This window comes from Physeter macrocephalus, chromosome 20, assembly GCF_002837175.3.
Source record: "Physeter macrocephalus isolate SW-GA chromosome 20, ASM283717v5, whole genome shotgun sequence".
NCBI lineage: Eukaryota > Metazoa > Chordata > Mammalia > Artiodactyla > Physeteridae > Physeter > Physeter macrocephalus.
The window spans coordinates 26793897-26807500 of record NC_041233.1 but is presented as its reverse complement, the minus strand read 5'-3'; the positions used below and the strand labels follow the sequence as shown (position 1 = coordinate 26807500).

The following is a 13604-nucleotide window of genomic DNA, read 5'->3' as shown; positions in this document are numbered from 1 at the left end:
TTTTCATGTTTTGGATGTCAAAGAAAGAAACAAGACATTTTAAACTACTAACGGTGGTGGAAGTATGGGATGACAAGGAAGGGGAAGGGAGATCTGGGACTTGGGCATCTCGCCCAGGCTGTTGTCTGAACGTGTAACAAGCATATGACTTTGATGTGTTGGATCACAGAAGCCAGGGCTGGAGATCACAATGACTAACATGGCATTCATTGACCAAAAGTCCACCTAAGAATTAGGAGCTAAGGTCATGAGCTGGTCTCAGTGAAAGGAAGGAGACCCTGGAGTCTGGGATTTGAGCGTTGTTTGTTTGTTTGTTAACAAATATTTTTTAAAGGGTAAGAAAATTGCTCCCATTCTCCAAGTAAAAATATTTAGCTGACATTTTCTTATATTGGGTCCAAAGACGGAGATTTTTTTTCTTTTTTAATTATGTTTTTTAATTGGAGTATAGTTGATTTACAATGTTGTGTTAGTTTCTGCTGTACAGCAAAGTGAGTCCGTTTTACATACACATATATCCACTCTTACTTAGGTTCTATTCTCATATAGGTCATTACAGAGTATCGAATAGAGTTCCCTGCAGAGAAGGGGCTTTGTCCCCCAAATTCTATCCTACACATACAAGGATTAAAATTGGGGGTAACTATTTTGCCCTTCTCAGTTTTTTAAAATTCATCCGAAGCCATTTTGAAAAAACCTCTGCCAGCAACTGTGACAGGGTATTGCAGCTGTCTGAGGGTTTTTTTTTTTTTTTTCTTTCTGTTATCTTTCCTTTCTTTAAGAAAAGAGTCGTTTTAGAGGCAGCCGTGACAGCTCTGTCATTTCACTCACACCTCTAAATTTCTCTTTCTGTTGTCAGTCAGCAGACAGCAGTCTCAGGGTTCTGATGGGCCTGAATGATGTCCAAATCCAGGAGAGATTGGAGAGGGGCCTGGAGCAGTACGTCAGAAGCAGTCATCTTCTGCCTTTATTCTTAGAAGAATTGTCAGGAGTGAAGAAGTTCCCCTGTGCCAGGATCCCCAAACCTCCACTGCTGCCGTCTGCAGCATGCATGGGGTGGGGCTGGAGCAGAATTTCCAGAAATTCTTGTTAAGAGGTTGTATTGAGCTCCTCTGGCCTGTGTGTTACCCTGGGGAATTTTTTTTTTTTTAAGACTTAGTTTTTTTTTTTTTCAGAGCAGTTGTAGGTTCACAGCAAAATGGAGAAGATGGTACAGAGACTGCCCATGTACCCCCTGCTCCCACATTACCTCTCTCCCCCACCAGAGTGGTCCATTTGTTACCACTGATAACCTACACTGACACCTAATAATCACCCAAACTGCATAGTTAACATGAGGATTCATCCGTGGTGTTGTACATTGTGGGTTTGGATAAATGTATGATGCCATGTATCCATCACTGTAGCATCATAGAGAATATTTCCATTGCCCTAAAAATCCTCTGTGCTCTGCTGATTCATCCCTCCTCACCCTGAGGAAATCAATGCTGCATTGAGAGTAAGTCCTTTCAGGATGAAACCACTTCACCATCAAAACAGCAACAGCTCCTAACCTTTATGAGTACCTGCCTCCCAGGCGCTGGGTTTTGCATGCACTACCCCGTTCATTGTCCAAGGCCCTGTGGTAGGTACTATTTTTCATCCCGTTTTAGTGATGAGGCACCCAAGGCTCAGCTCCGTTAAACAACTTTAGTAACTTGCCTAAGGCCCTGCAGCGAATGAGTGACAGAGCCTGCCTCCCAGGCGCTGGGTTTTGCATGCACTACCCCGTTCATTGTCCAAGGCCCTGTGGTAGGTACTATTTTTCATCCCGTTTTAGTGATGAGGCACCCAAGGCTCAGCTCCGTTAAACAACTTTAGTAACTTGCCTAAGGCCCTGCAGCGAATGAGCCGGGATTCAAATTCAGGTTTCTGTGACACTGTTGCCCCAACGCCTTAAGCCGTATGTGCTTCTCACATGCCGCGACTGTCTTTTTTCCACGATGCAAGGAAACCGGACCGTCGTAACGATCTGCAAGACAGGTGAGCTTTGTGCCCTCACCCTCTGAAGCATGAAGGTCCCTGGATTAAGAAGCAGAGTGATGGCAGCAGCAGTAGTACGGGGGTGGCAAAGATGCCCCAAGGGGTGGGGTAGAAAGGCCACCTGCCCCCAGAAGGAAGGGTCCTCTAGCTGAAAGCAACCTGGATTTAGAGTATCTACAAAGGGGACCCCAAAATGCGTAGTCACGTTGTGCTTGGTTTAAGTCACGTGGTGGAGCCTAATTTACCTCTCGGTTCTGAGCTGTCCTGCCAGGCCTTGGCATGTGGTTTGGGCAGTCCCTGCCGTGGAGGTATTGGCGGAGCTATGAGCAACAGATTTTCCATTTTTAAAAGGGTCGATTCTGCCTCTTCTTTTATCTGTGGTCTACCGCTGTCCCCAGGTTTTCTTCTCCTGTCTTCTGTTCATTTCTCTTAAAGGTCCAGCATCCTCTTTATCCACGAGTGTGTCCTGCGTTCCACTGAACTGTCCCTTGGGGCTGCCGTGCCAGGGGGGCTGATGACACACCTTGTGAAGCATGCTCCTGCCTGTAACTCACTGATGTTCAGGGCCAAAGCTTTCCCGTGATGAGCTAACCGGCAAAGTCTGTTGCTCATTTATTCCTCCAAAACATACTTGTTAGGCATCTGGTTTCTGGAGAGTGTGTCCGTGGGGAGTTTGTTGAACTTCTTTGGGCTTTTGTTTGCAAAATGGGAATGACAGCAGCACCTGCCTCGTAGGGTGGTTGTGACTGAAAATCATAATCATAGTTAACACTTTCATAGCCTTTACTTAGGCCCAGGCCTGTTCCAAGAGCTTCCCTTTGTTAATTCATTTAATCCTCACAACAACTCAGTGAGGTTAGTACTGCTTTTCCCTCATTTTGCAGATGCGGACACTGAGTTGTAGAAAGCTTAAGCTAAAGGTCAGACAAGTAGTGAACAATGGAGCAGAGATTGAAGATGAAGTACGCATGCTCTTCTCACCCTCCTGTACCTTTCCTGTGATTTAATGCCTGCGAAGTGCTTGGTGTCATGCTGGGCACATAGAGTTTAGTAAATATTGACTCCCATAAATAATAATTACAGTATTACTCTTATTAACACTCGGCATCTTGTTAGCTGCTGGTAGTAAAGATGAGCAACCCAAGACTGGTTCACTTGTATATTTTACAAACTAGTGAGGAGCAGAGATGCTTAAATGGGCAATAGTCATCAAGTATGGACAAGCTATGATAGAATATTTGCAGGATTCTGTGCAGTGCAGGGAACAATGATTTCTTTAAATAACAATTGCTGAGAACTTTCGTCTCATGTCAGGCAGTGTGCTAAGTCCTTTAGGAGTGTTACTTCCCTTAATTCTACATGGTGATAATATTATTGTTCCATTTTATAGGCGCTGAGGATTAGAGAAGATGAGTGACTTGTCCAGGGTCACTAAGGGCCAATAAGTATTCAAGTTTGGACTTGAACCCAGGGCTCCTTGACTGAAGGCCCTGGACTCTAAGCCACTGCCCTACATACCTGAGTGTCCGTATGTTGACAGTTTTTTCCAAGGACTTCCTGATCCTTCCCAAACGATGGAAGCGAGGGTGACCAAATGGGAATGAGGCCATACCTCCATCGCCACTTTTCCTCTAGGAGATTTTCCAGAAAATTGGTAGTGAGTTGGATGGACGCCATCGTTTCTGTTCGGTGATTGGCCTTCCTTCTTTGGAGTGGCCCATGTTGGACCTTCCTCTTCCACGTGTGCTCGTGTGACCCTGTCTTCGTGGAATGCCAGTGACTGTGTCCTCAGGGCCAGGTGTGGTGCCCCATATTCTGTGGCCTTCCTTGAAATGGTGTTCTCTCCCTTCTTTGAACCTTGGACTATAAACCATGCACTTAGGTACTGCTATCCCATTTTCTCTTGGTTCTATTTCGTGTGTATTAGGCTGCTCTGACCAACTCTCTTTCAAGCTCTCTTAGAAATAGAAGCCATGTCTGCTCAGGATTCATCACAGGCTGAGGAGTAAACCAGGCCTCCCAAACTAGGAGTCATTCTTGATTTCTTTCTTTCCTTCACCTCCACATCCAACCTATCCCAAAGTCCTATCAGCTCCACTCCTAAACTACTTCCTGAGTCTCCTCCAGCAGCACCTGGCTCACACCCAGGGACGCATCCCGTCTTGCTGGGACAACCATAGCAGCTTCCTCTCTGCCCTTTCCCCTTCCCTGCCTGCGTCCCCGTGATCCATTCACCGCGTGGCAGCTGGAGCGGGCTTTTAAATTGTCCATCACATCGAGTCACACTCTCTTCTTCCAGTCCCTCCGGTGGTGACCTGTTGCTCTTGGTATAAGATCCCCAGTCCTTCTGTGGCCTACAAGGCTCGGTGTGACTTGGTCCAGCCGAATCTCCCACCTCAACTCCCGGGCCTCTCCCCATTCTGGACACGCCAGCCCTGCAGGCCTTGCGCTGTCACTCAAGGAGAACAAACTCTTTCTTTAGTTTTAGAATATTCAAGTTACTCCTTTGGTGTAGAACATTCTTGGTTTAGTTGGTAACTTCTTACCATGTGAGTCTGAGCTCCTGTGTCACTGCCCCAGAGAGACTTTCTTTGAGGACCATAACCGAAATGGCCCCCACTCCTACTTGGCAATCGTCTCTATTCTAGTCCTCTGTTTTGCTGTCTTCAGAGCACCTATTACTATCTTAAAAAGTGTTATTGATTCATATGTCTTCATGCGTATTACCTCTCTACCCCCAGGCCTCTAGGAGGACATAAGCTCCATGAGAGAGGGCCTCATCTACCTTGTTTGATATTGTGTCCTGTGTACCTCACAGAGTGGCTGGCCCATAATGCCAGCTAGTAAATAACAAGGAGCTAATATTTATTAAAAGATGACCATTTGCCAGGCATTGTTCTAAGCACTTGATATGTATTCGCCCATTCAGTTTTGTCAGTGACCCCAGGATGTGGATATTATTGTAATTCCTATTTTACAGATGAGGAGACTGAGGCACAGAGGGTTGACACCAAAGCCCAAGGTCATACGGCTAGTGAGTGACGGAGACTGGGCTGCAGGGCCAGGCAGCAGGGCCCCAGAGCATGTGTTCTTAATCACTATATTACCCTGCCTCTTGGGTAGACACTCAGTAGATACTTGTTGAATGAATTAATGAATAGAAGATGCCCAGTAGAGCTGTGTTGGGTGAGCACAGTCATGGATTATTATGGAGATGTTCTAGGCCTGGATGTTGTCCAATAGATCCCAGAGCAGAGGGTGTGGCACTGCCCACGTGGGTATTAAATAGCCCGCAATCCAAAGTGGGTTTTGCTTACCACCACAGCTGCTATTTATACTTTCTACTTGGTAGAGCCGTCTGGCTTGAAGGTTCTTTTTTTCTTTTTTTTTTTTTTTAAGAGGAGAGAATTGTGGGAAATATTTTGTTTTCCCTGGGAGCCAGGCTATGTATTTACTTCAAGTTTTATTAAATGAGTTATAAATTTTCCCAGCAATTTACTCATAGCTCAAGAGGTTTAATTTGCATGTGTTGCCTTTTACAATATGTTTTTCGTAATGTTGCAGATGCTTCTTCCCCAGCTTCAGTAAACAACAGGCACTCAGCCAGGTTTTTGACTGAACATGTGCCAGGCCTTGGAAATACGAATTAACTCCGCGGTGGCCATGGAAGGGGCGGAGGGCACACACCCTGCTCTGTCCAGGGCATCTGGGGAGCCCGGTGCAGTTCCTGAGGGGTAGAAGGCAGAGATTTTCTGGATATTCCTTTTGGACCTATTTTTGAATACTTCAAAATTCTTACTTTCACCTACAAAGTAAGTCAGTAACAAGGGGCCCCAGGATGATTTCTCGAGAGGCCAAAGTCATTTCAGTTTTCACAGGAGTTGACCTGTGGTCCATGATGGGGAAGAAGCTGGAGCCACTTAGAAGCCAGCTCCCCTGAGAGTCCAGTGTGTGATGCCCCTTTGATTCCAGGGAGAGAGCATTAGGGCTGAAAACTCATTCTTTGGGGTCAAACTGTTGGGTTTGAGTTCTGGCTCTGCCACTTACTCGTTCCATGACCTTGGGCATGGTACTTACACCTCTCTGTGCCTGTTTCCTCATCCGTATAAATGAGGTTACAACGGTCCCTTATCATGTAGGTTTGTTGGCAGGATTAAATACTCATGTATAGAAAGCATTTAGAACAGAGTGTTTCATAGTGAACACATAAATGGCAGCACTTATTGCCTCCGGATTTGCTTAGTTCCTTGAATACCTAGGGGACAGATTCTCGGGGTGAAATGTTTTGGAAGTTTCGTGGTTGAGGGGCAGGGTGTGCCAGAGTTAGAGATGGATGGTGTATTCATTAGGATGAGGTGCAGATGAATGCAATAGAAAGGCTTGATTCACAGTGGCTTAACACTGTAGAGATTTACTTCTCTCTCAAATAAAAGCAGTTTGGAGGTGTGGGTAGTGCAGGGTTGTGATAGTTTCATGGTCATGAGGACCCCTGGTTCCTCCTCTTTGGGGTTCTGACGTTCTTAGTGTGTTTTCTCATAATTCAAGGTGGCAGCTGTGCTCTTGTCATCATGTGCTCATTCCAGAAGCAAGAGGGAGAAGGAGTAAAGGACAGGTTCATTCTCTTTTAAGGAAACTTCCGTGAAGTCCCACATAGCACAGTCCTTTAATTCTCATTGGCCAGAATTTAATCACTGAGCTAGAGGTAGCTGAAATACACTCTTTCATTGTGGCAGCCACAGGCCAGAGAAAAATCCAGGCTCTGTTACCAGGGAGGACTTAGACGACGGGTATTGAGGTAGGTGACTACCAGTGAGTCGTTAGTATTGGTCCGTGGTGGGTTTTTTTTGGCTTGAAGTAGAAGAAATTCCCAGGTGACTAGAGCAGTCTTTTTCTAAAGTTTGTTTCATTGAGGATTTTAGGTAGTACATGGAAATTTCTTATTTAAATAACCTTGTAATTATTTTTTATATGAGAAAAATTATAACTAAAATATTAAACCCAGAATTTCACAGGTATTATTATATAATAGTATAATGTTTTTAAAACATGTGAATCAATTTTTAAAAAATAAACTAAATGCAGGCATACAGAGATGAGAGAGGCTGTATTCATATGAGTTGGGTGTGGGCTCTGGGGCAGACTGTGTCTGGATTTGAATTTGTGATCTGCCACTTATTGGCCAAATGACCTTAGCCTTTCCATGCCACGGTTTGCTTATCTGGAAGACGGCATTAATAATAGTATCTACCTCCTAGAGTTGTAAGAATCAGATGAATGAGTACTTTAAAGCTTTTAGAATCGTGCCAGGCATGTGATAAATACTCCAGGAATATTTGTCACGGTTACTGTTGCTGCTGTTATTGTTATTATTTTTCTTATTGTTACTATTATTGTGGTTTTACCAATACTATTATTACAAAAGGTAGCACTTGGATAGAGCAGAAATTATGAGACTAGTACACACATGAAATTAGGGAAACACTGGCTTAGAGGAATGAGGTTGGCAATTAACTAGGACCCATCTTAGACACAGCTATACATAATAATTAATGGTTAAAACTAGTGTTTTACAGTGTAAAGTGGTTCCATGTATGATCATAACATTGCTTACAGTTTATTGAGCATTTAATGTGTGCCAGGCACCATGCGATTGTTTTAAAGATAACACTTAAAAAAATTTTTATTGAAGTATAGTTGATTTACAATGTTGTGTTAATTTCTGCTGTACAACAAAGTGACTCAGTTATGCATATATATATTCTTCATTTTCTTTTTCATTATGGTTTATCACAGGATATTTAATATAGTTCACTGTGCTACAGAGTAGGACCTTGTTGTTTATCCATCCTATATATACTAGTCTGCATCTGCTAACCCCAAACTCCCAATCCTTCCCTCCCCACCCCACTTCCCCCTTGGCAACTGCAAGTCTGTTCTCTATGACTGTGAGTCTGTTTCTTTTTCGTAGATATGTTCACTTGTGTCGTATTTTATATTCCACATATAAGTGATATCATATGGTATTTGTCTTTCTCTTTCTGACTTACTTCGCTTAGTATGATAATCTCTAGGTCTATCCATGTTGTTGCAAATGGCATCATTTCATTCTTTTATATGGCTCATATTCCATTGTGTGTGTGTGTATGTGTGTGTGTGTGTGTGTGTGTGTGTATGTATATATATATATATATATATATATATATATATATATATATACACCACATCTTTATCCGCTCATCTGTCAATGGACATTTAGGTTGTTTCCATGTCTTGGCTATTGTAAGTAGTACTGTTATGAACATAGGGGTGCATGTATCTTTTCGAATGAGAGCTTTCTCCAGATATATGCCTAGGAGTGGGGTTGCTGGATCCTATGGTAACTCTATTTTTAGTTTTTTGAGGGACCGCCATACTGTTATCTATAATGTCTACACCAATTTACATTCCCACCAACAGAGTAAGAGGGCTCCCTTTTCTCCACGCCCTCTCCAGCATTTATTATTTGTAGGTGGCCATTTTGACCTGTGTGAGGTGGTAGTTTTGATTTGCGTTTCTCTAATACTTAGTGATGATGACCATCTCTTCATGTGCCTATTGTCCATCGGTATGTCTTCTTTGGAGAGTTATAAAGGTAATACTTTGAATTCTCCCAACGCTACAAGCTAAGTGTTTTTTCTATTCTGCAGATGAGGAAACTTAGTCTGGGATATAGGCTGGGTAGATTACCCCGTGGTGCAAGTCAGCAGGGCACCAGCTTCAAAGCCCCTGCTGGTAAAAGTTTCTTAATCTCCCTTTTGGTGTCTCCCCTGTCTTTTAGTTGTCCAGGACTCCTCCTTTCCTCCCTTGCCTCCAGGACCCTCTGATTCTTCTTCCTTCCCATTTCCCTTCCCATTTTCCCAATGCCAGCTAGCACCGATGACAACCATCTCCTGAGCCTCTCCCCAGTATCAAAACTGACCTTTCCAGTATCTGTGTTCCTGCAGGACACAGCATATGACAGCTTCCAGTGTAGGGAACTCATTTATGAAAATGGACCTTCATGGGCTAATATGCTGCCTCTCTCTCTGGGTAATTTATTTTAGAATCATCCTGGAGATTTCAGGCAGGAAACAGTTCAGCAGCCGTGTAGGCCTGTCCTGCAGCTGACCCGGGGTGGGGCTAGGCGGGGTCTGTCCTATAACATCTCTTAGGTCATTCTGTGAGGTTCTGAAATTGCTCTGTGGTAAAGTCCTGACAAAAATGGAACACCGAGATGGGGATCGAGGGGACCCAAGCACAGTGGTGAGTGATCAGTCAAGGGCAAGGGCTCCATCACTCCTCCTCCAGTTCCCAGCCCAGTGCCTGGCACATAGTGAGCATTCAGTCAATGTTGTTGAATGTATGAATCACTTACTGGAGGCCTTTCAGATGTGAGGGGAACAAAAGTTCCTTGAAGGACTGGGAGAATGAATTATAATGGGGAAGGTTTTGTTGTGCCTTCTGGACTTGATAGACTTTTTTTTGTTTGTTTGGGCTGTAAAGGTCTGTCACACAGGTCAGCTTGCTGTTATCCGTGGACCCTATGCGTTTCTGTCTAAGCATGAACTGAACATGAACAGCACTGTGCTGGGGTCGGGGGACATTCATCTTCTACTCCCTTCTCTGTCTTTGGAGCTGGAGGCTCAACGTGTTACTCTTGTGATGTCATAAAGCAGCTGATGTCTTAGTACATCCTGCAAGAATTATTTCCTCTTTTACTCTTCCTACAACTTGTACCTTATGATCCATTGAATTTCACTTTCCTATTTTTCCAACATTTCTCATTTTCTGCCCTTTTTTAATCCTCTCTGTCAGACCATTGGGAGAAGGAAGCAATGTTGCTTAGCAACCAGTATGAAACTAGTCAATACTGTGTCTGATATTAACCCATTGGTACCAAGTAAGCAACGCAATCCATGGGTTCTGTCACTCTCCCCTCGCAGGTTTTAAACTGTGGGTTCACAAAAGTTGGAAGCACAATTTAATGTTCTAATCACAAACTTCAAGGACATTTATGGCTGATTATACATGTTAGCAAGTTCCAAAGTTGCAAGTTATAGAAATTGTCTGGGTTTTCTTTCTTTTTTTTTTTAAGAGAAAGAAGAACAAAAAAGCCCCCAAAGTTAGCAGAAGGAAAGAAATCATAAAGATCAGATCAGAAAGAAATGAAGGAAACAATAGCAAAGATCAATAAAACTAAAAGCTGGTTCTTTGAGAAGATAAACAAAATTGATAAACCATTAGCCAGACTCATCAAGAAAAAAGGGGAGAAGACTCAAATCAGCAGAATTAGAAATGAAAAAGGACAAGTAACAACTGACACTGCAGAAATACAAAGTATCATAAGAGATTACTACAAGGAACTCTATGCCAATAAAATGGACAACCTGGAAGAAATGGACAAATTCTTAGAAATTGTCTGTTTATTAAAATGGTTCACTAGGGCCAGGCAGCAGGGCCCCAGAGCATGTGTTCTTAATCACTATATTACCCTGCCTCTTGGGTAGACACTCAGTAGATACTTGTTGAATGAATTAATGAATAGAAGATGCCCAGTAGAGCTGTGTTGGGTGAGCACAGTCATGGATTATTATGGAGATGTTCTAGGCCTGGATGTTGTCCAATAGATCCCAGAGCAGAGGGTGTGGCACTGCCCACGTGGGTATTAAATAGCCCGCAATCCAAAGTGGGTTTTGCTTACCACCACAGCTGCTATTTATACTTTCTACTTGGTAGAGCCGTCTGGCTTGAAGGTTCTTTTTTTCTTTTTTTTTTTTTTTAAGAGGAGAGAATTGTGGGAAATATTTTGTTTTCCCTGGGAGCCAGGCTATGTATTTACTTCAAGTTTTATTAAATGAGTTATAAATTTTCCCAGCAATTTACTCATAGCTCAAGAGGTTTAATTTGCATGTGTTGCCTTTTACAATATGTTTTTCGTAATGTTGCAGATGCTTCTTCCCCAGCTTCAGTAAACAACAGGCACTCAGCCAGGTTTTTGACTGAACATGTGCCAGGCCTTGGAAATACGAATTAACTCCGCGGTGGCCATGGAAGGGGCGGAGGGCACACACCCTGCTCTGTCCAGGGCATCTGGGGAGCCCGGTGCAGTTCCTGAGGGGTAGAAGGCAGAGATTTTCTGGATATTCCTTTTGGACCTATTTTTGAATACTTCAAAATTCTTACTTTCACCTACAAAGTAAGTCAGTAACAAGGGGCCCCAGGATGATTTCTCGAGAGGCCAAAGTCATTTCAGTTTTCACAGGAGTTGACCTGTGGTCCATGATGGGGAAGAAGCTGGAGCCACTTAGAAGCCAGCTCCCCTGAGAGTCCAGTGTGTGATGCCCCTTTGATTCCAGGGAGAGAGCATTAGGGCTGAAAACTCATTCTTTGGGGTCAAACTGTTGGGTTTGAGTTCTGGCTCTGCCACTTACTCGTTCCATGACCTTGGGCATGGTACTTACACCTCTCTGTGCCTGTTTCCTCATCCGTATAAATGAGGTTACAACGGTCCCTTATCATGTAGGTTTGTTGGCAGGATTAAATACTCATGTATAGAAAGCATTTAGAACAGAGTGTTTCATAGTGAACACATAAATGGCAGCACTTATTGCCTCCGGATTTGCTTAGTTCCTTGAATACCTAGGGGACAGATTCTCGGGGTGAAATGTTTTGGAAGTTTCGTGGTTGAGGGGCAGGGTGTGCCAGAGTTAGAGATGGATGGTGTATTCATTAGGATGAGGTGCAGATGAATGCAATAGAAAGGCTTGATTCACAGTGGCTTAACACTGTAGAGATTTACTTCTCTCTCAAATAAAAGCAGTTTGGAGGTGTGGGTAGTGCAGGGTTGTGATAGTTTCATGGTCATGAGGACCCCTGGTTCCTCCTCTTTGGGGTTCTGACGTTCTTAGTGTGTTTTCTCATAATTCAAGGTGGCAGCTGTGCTCTTGTCATCATGTGCTCATTCCAGAAGCAAGAGGGAGAAGGAGTAAAGGACAGGTTCATTCTCTTTTAAGGAAACTTCCGTGAAGTCCCACATAGCACAGTCCTTTAATTCTCATTGGCCAGAATTTAATCACTGAGCTAGAGGTAGCTGAAATACACTCTTTCATTGTGGCAGCCACAGGCCAGAGAAAAATCCAGGCTCTGTTACCAGGGAGGACTTAGACGACGGGTATTGAGGTAGGTGACTACCAGTGAGTCGTTAGTATTGGTCCGTGGTGGGTTTTTTTTGGCTTGAAGTAGAAGAAATTCCCAGGTGACTAGAGCAGTCTTTTTCTAAAGTTTGTTTCATTGAGGATTTTAGGTAGTACATGGAAATTTCTTATTTAAATAACCTTGTAATTATTTTTTATATGAGAAAAATTATAACTAAAATATTAAACCCAGAATTTCACAGGTATTATTATATAATAGTATAATGTTTTTAAAACATGTGAATCAATTTTTAAAAAATAAACTAAATGCAGGCATACAGAGATGAGAGAGGCTGTATTCATATGAGTTGGGTGTGGGCTCTGGGGCAGACTGTGTCTGGATTTGAATTTGTGATCTGCCACTTATTGGCCAAATGACCTTAGCCTTTCCATGCCACGGTTTGCTTATCTGGAAGACGGCATTAATAATAGTATCTACCTCCTAGAGTTGTAAGAATCAGATGAATGAGTACTTTAAAGCTTTTAGAATCGTGCCAGGCATGTGATAAATACTCCAGGAATATTTGTCACGGTTACTGTTGCTGCTGTTATTGTTATTATTTTTCTTATTGTTACTATTATTGTGGTTTTACCAATACTATTATTACAAAAGGTAGCACTTGGATAGAGCAGAAATTATGAGACTAGTACACACATGAAATTAGGGAAACACTGGCTTAGAGGAATGAGGTTGGCAATTAACTAGGACCCATCTTAGACACAGCTATACATAATAATTAATGGTTAAAACTAGTGTTTTACAGTGTAAAGTGGTTCCATGTATGATCATAACATTGCTTACAGTTTATTGAGCATTTAATGTGTGCCAGGCACCATGCGATTGTTTTAAAGATAACACTTAAAAAAATTTTTATTGAAGTATAGTTGATTTACAATGTTGTGTTAATTTCTGCTGTACAACAAAGTGACTCAGTTATGCATATATATATTCTTCATTTTCTTTTTCATTATGGTTTATCACAGGATATTTAATATAGTTCACTGTGCTATAGAGTAGGACCTTGTTGTTTATCCATCCTATATATACTAGTCTGCATCTGCTAACCCCAAACTCCCAATCCTTCCCTCCCCACCCCACTTCCCCCTTGGCAACTGCAAGTCTGTTCTCTATGACTGTGAGTCTGTTTCTTTTTCGTAGATATGTTCACTTGTGTCGTATTTTATATTCCACATATAAGTGATATCATATGGTATTTGTCTTTCTCTTTCTGACTTACTTCGCTTAGTATGATAATCTCTAGGTCTATCCATGTTGTTGCAAATGGCATCATTTCATTCTTTTATATGGCTCATATTCCATTGTGTGTGTGTGTATGTGTGTGTGTGTGTGTGTGTGTGTGTGTATGTATG

The 13604-nt window shown here is 42.7% G+C and overlaps 1 protein-coding gene across 1 annotated transcript in view; it reads left to right on the top strand.

Annotated features, from left to right (window-relative positions):
• Positions 1-12189: 12189 nt before the first annotated feature.
• Positions 12190-13604, top strand: part of LOC102993792 (leucine-rich melanocyte differentiation-associated protein) — a 129476-nt gene continuing 128061 nt past the window's right edge. Inside the window, exon 1 of the mRNA XM_055081164.1 lies at positions 12190-12219. The gene's annotated coding sequence lies outside the window, so the exon portion shown is untranslated. The remainder of the gene's footprint in view (positions 12220-13604) is intronic.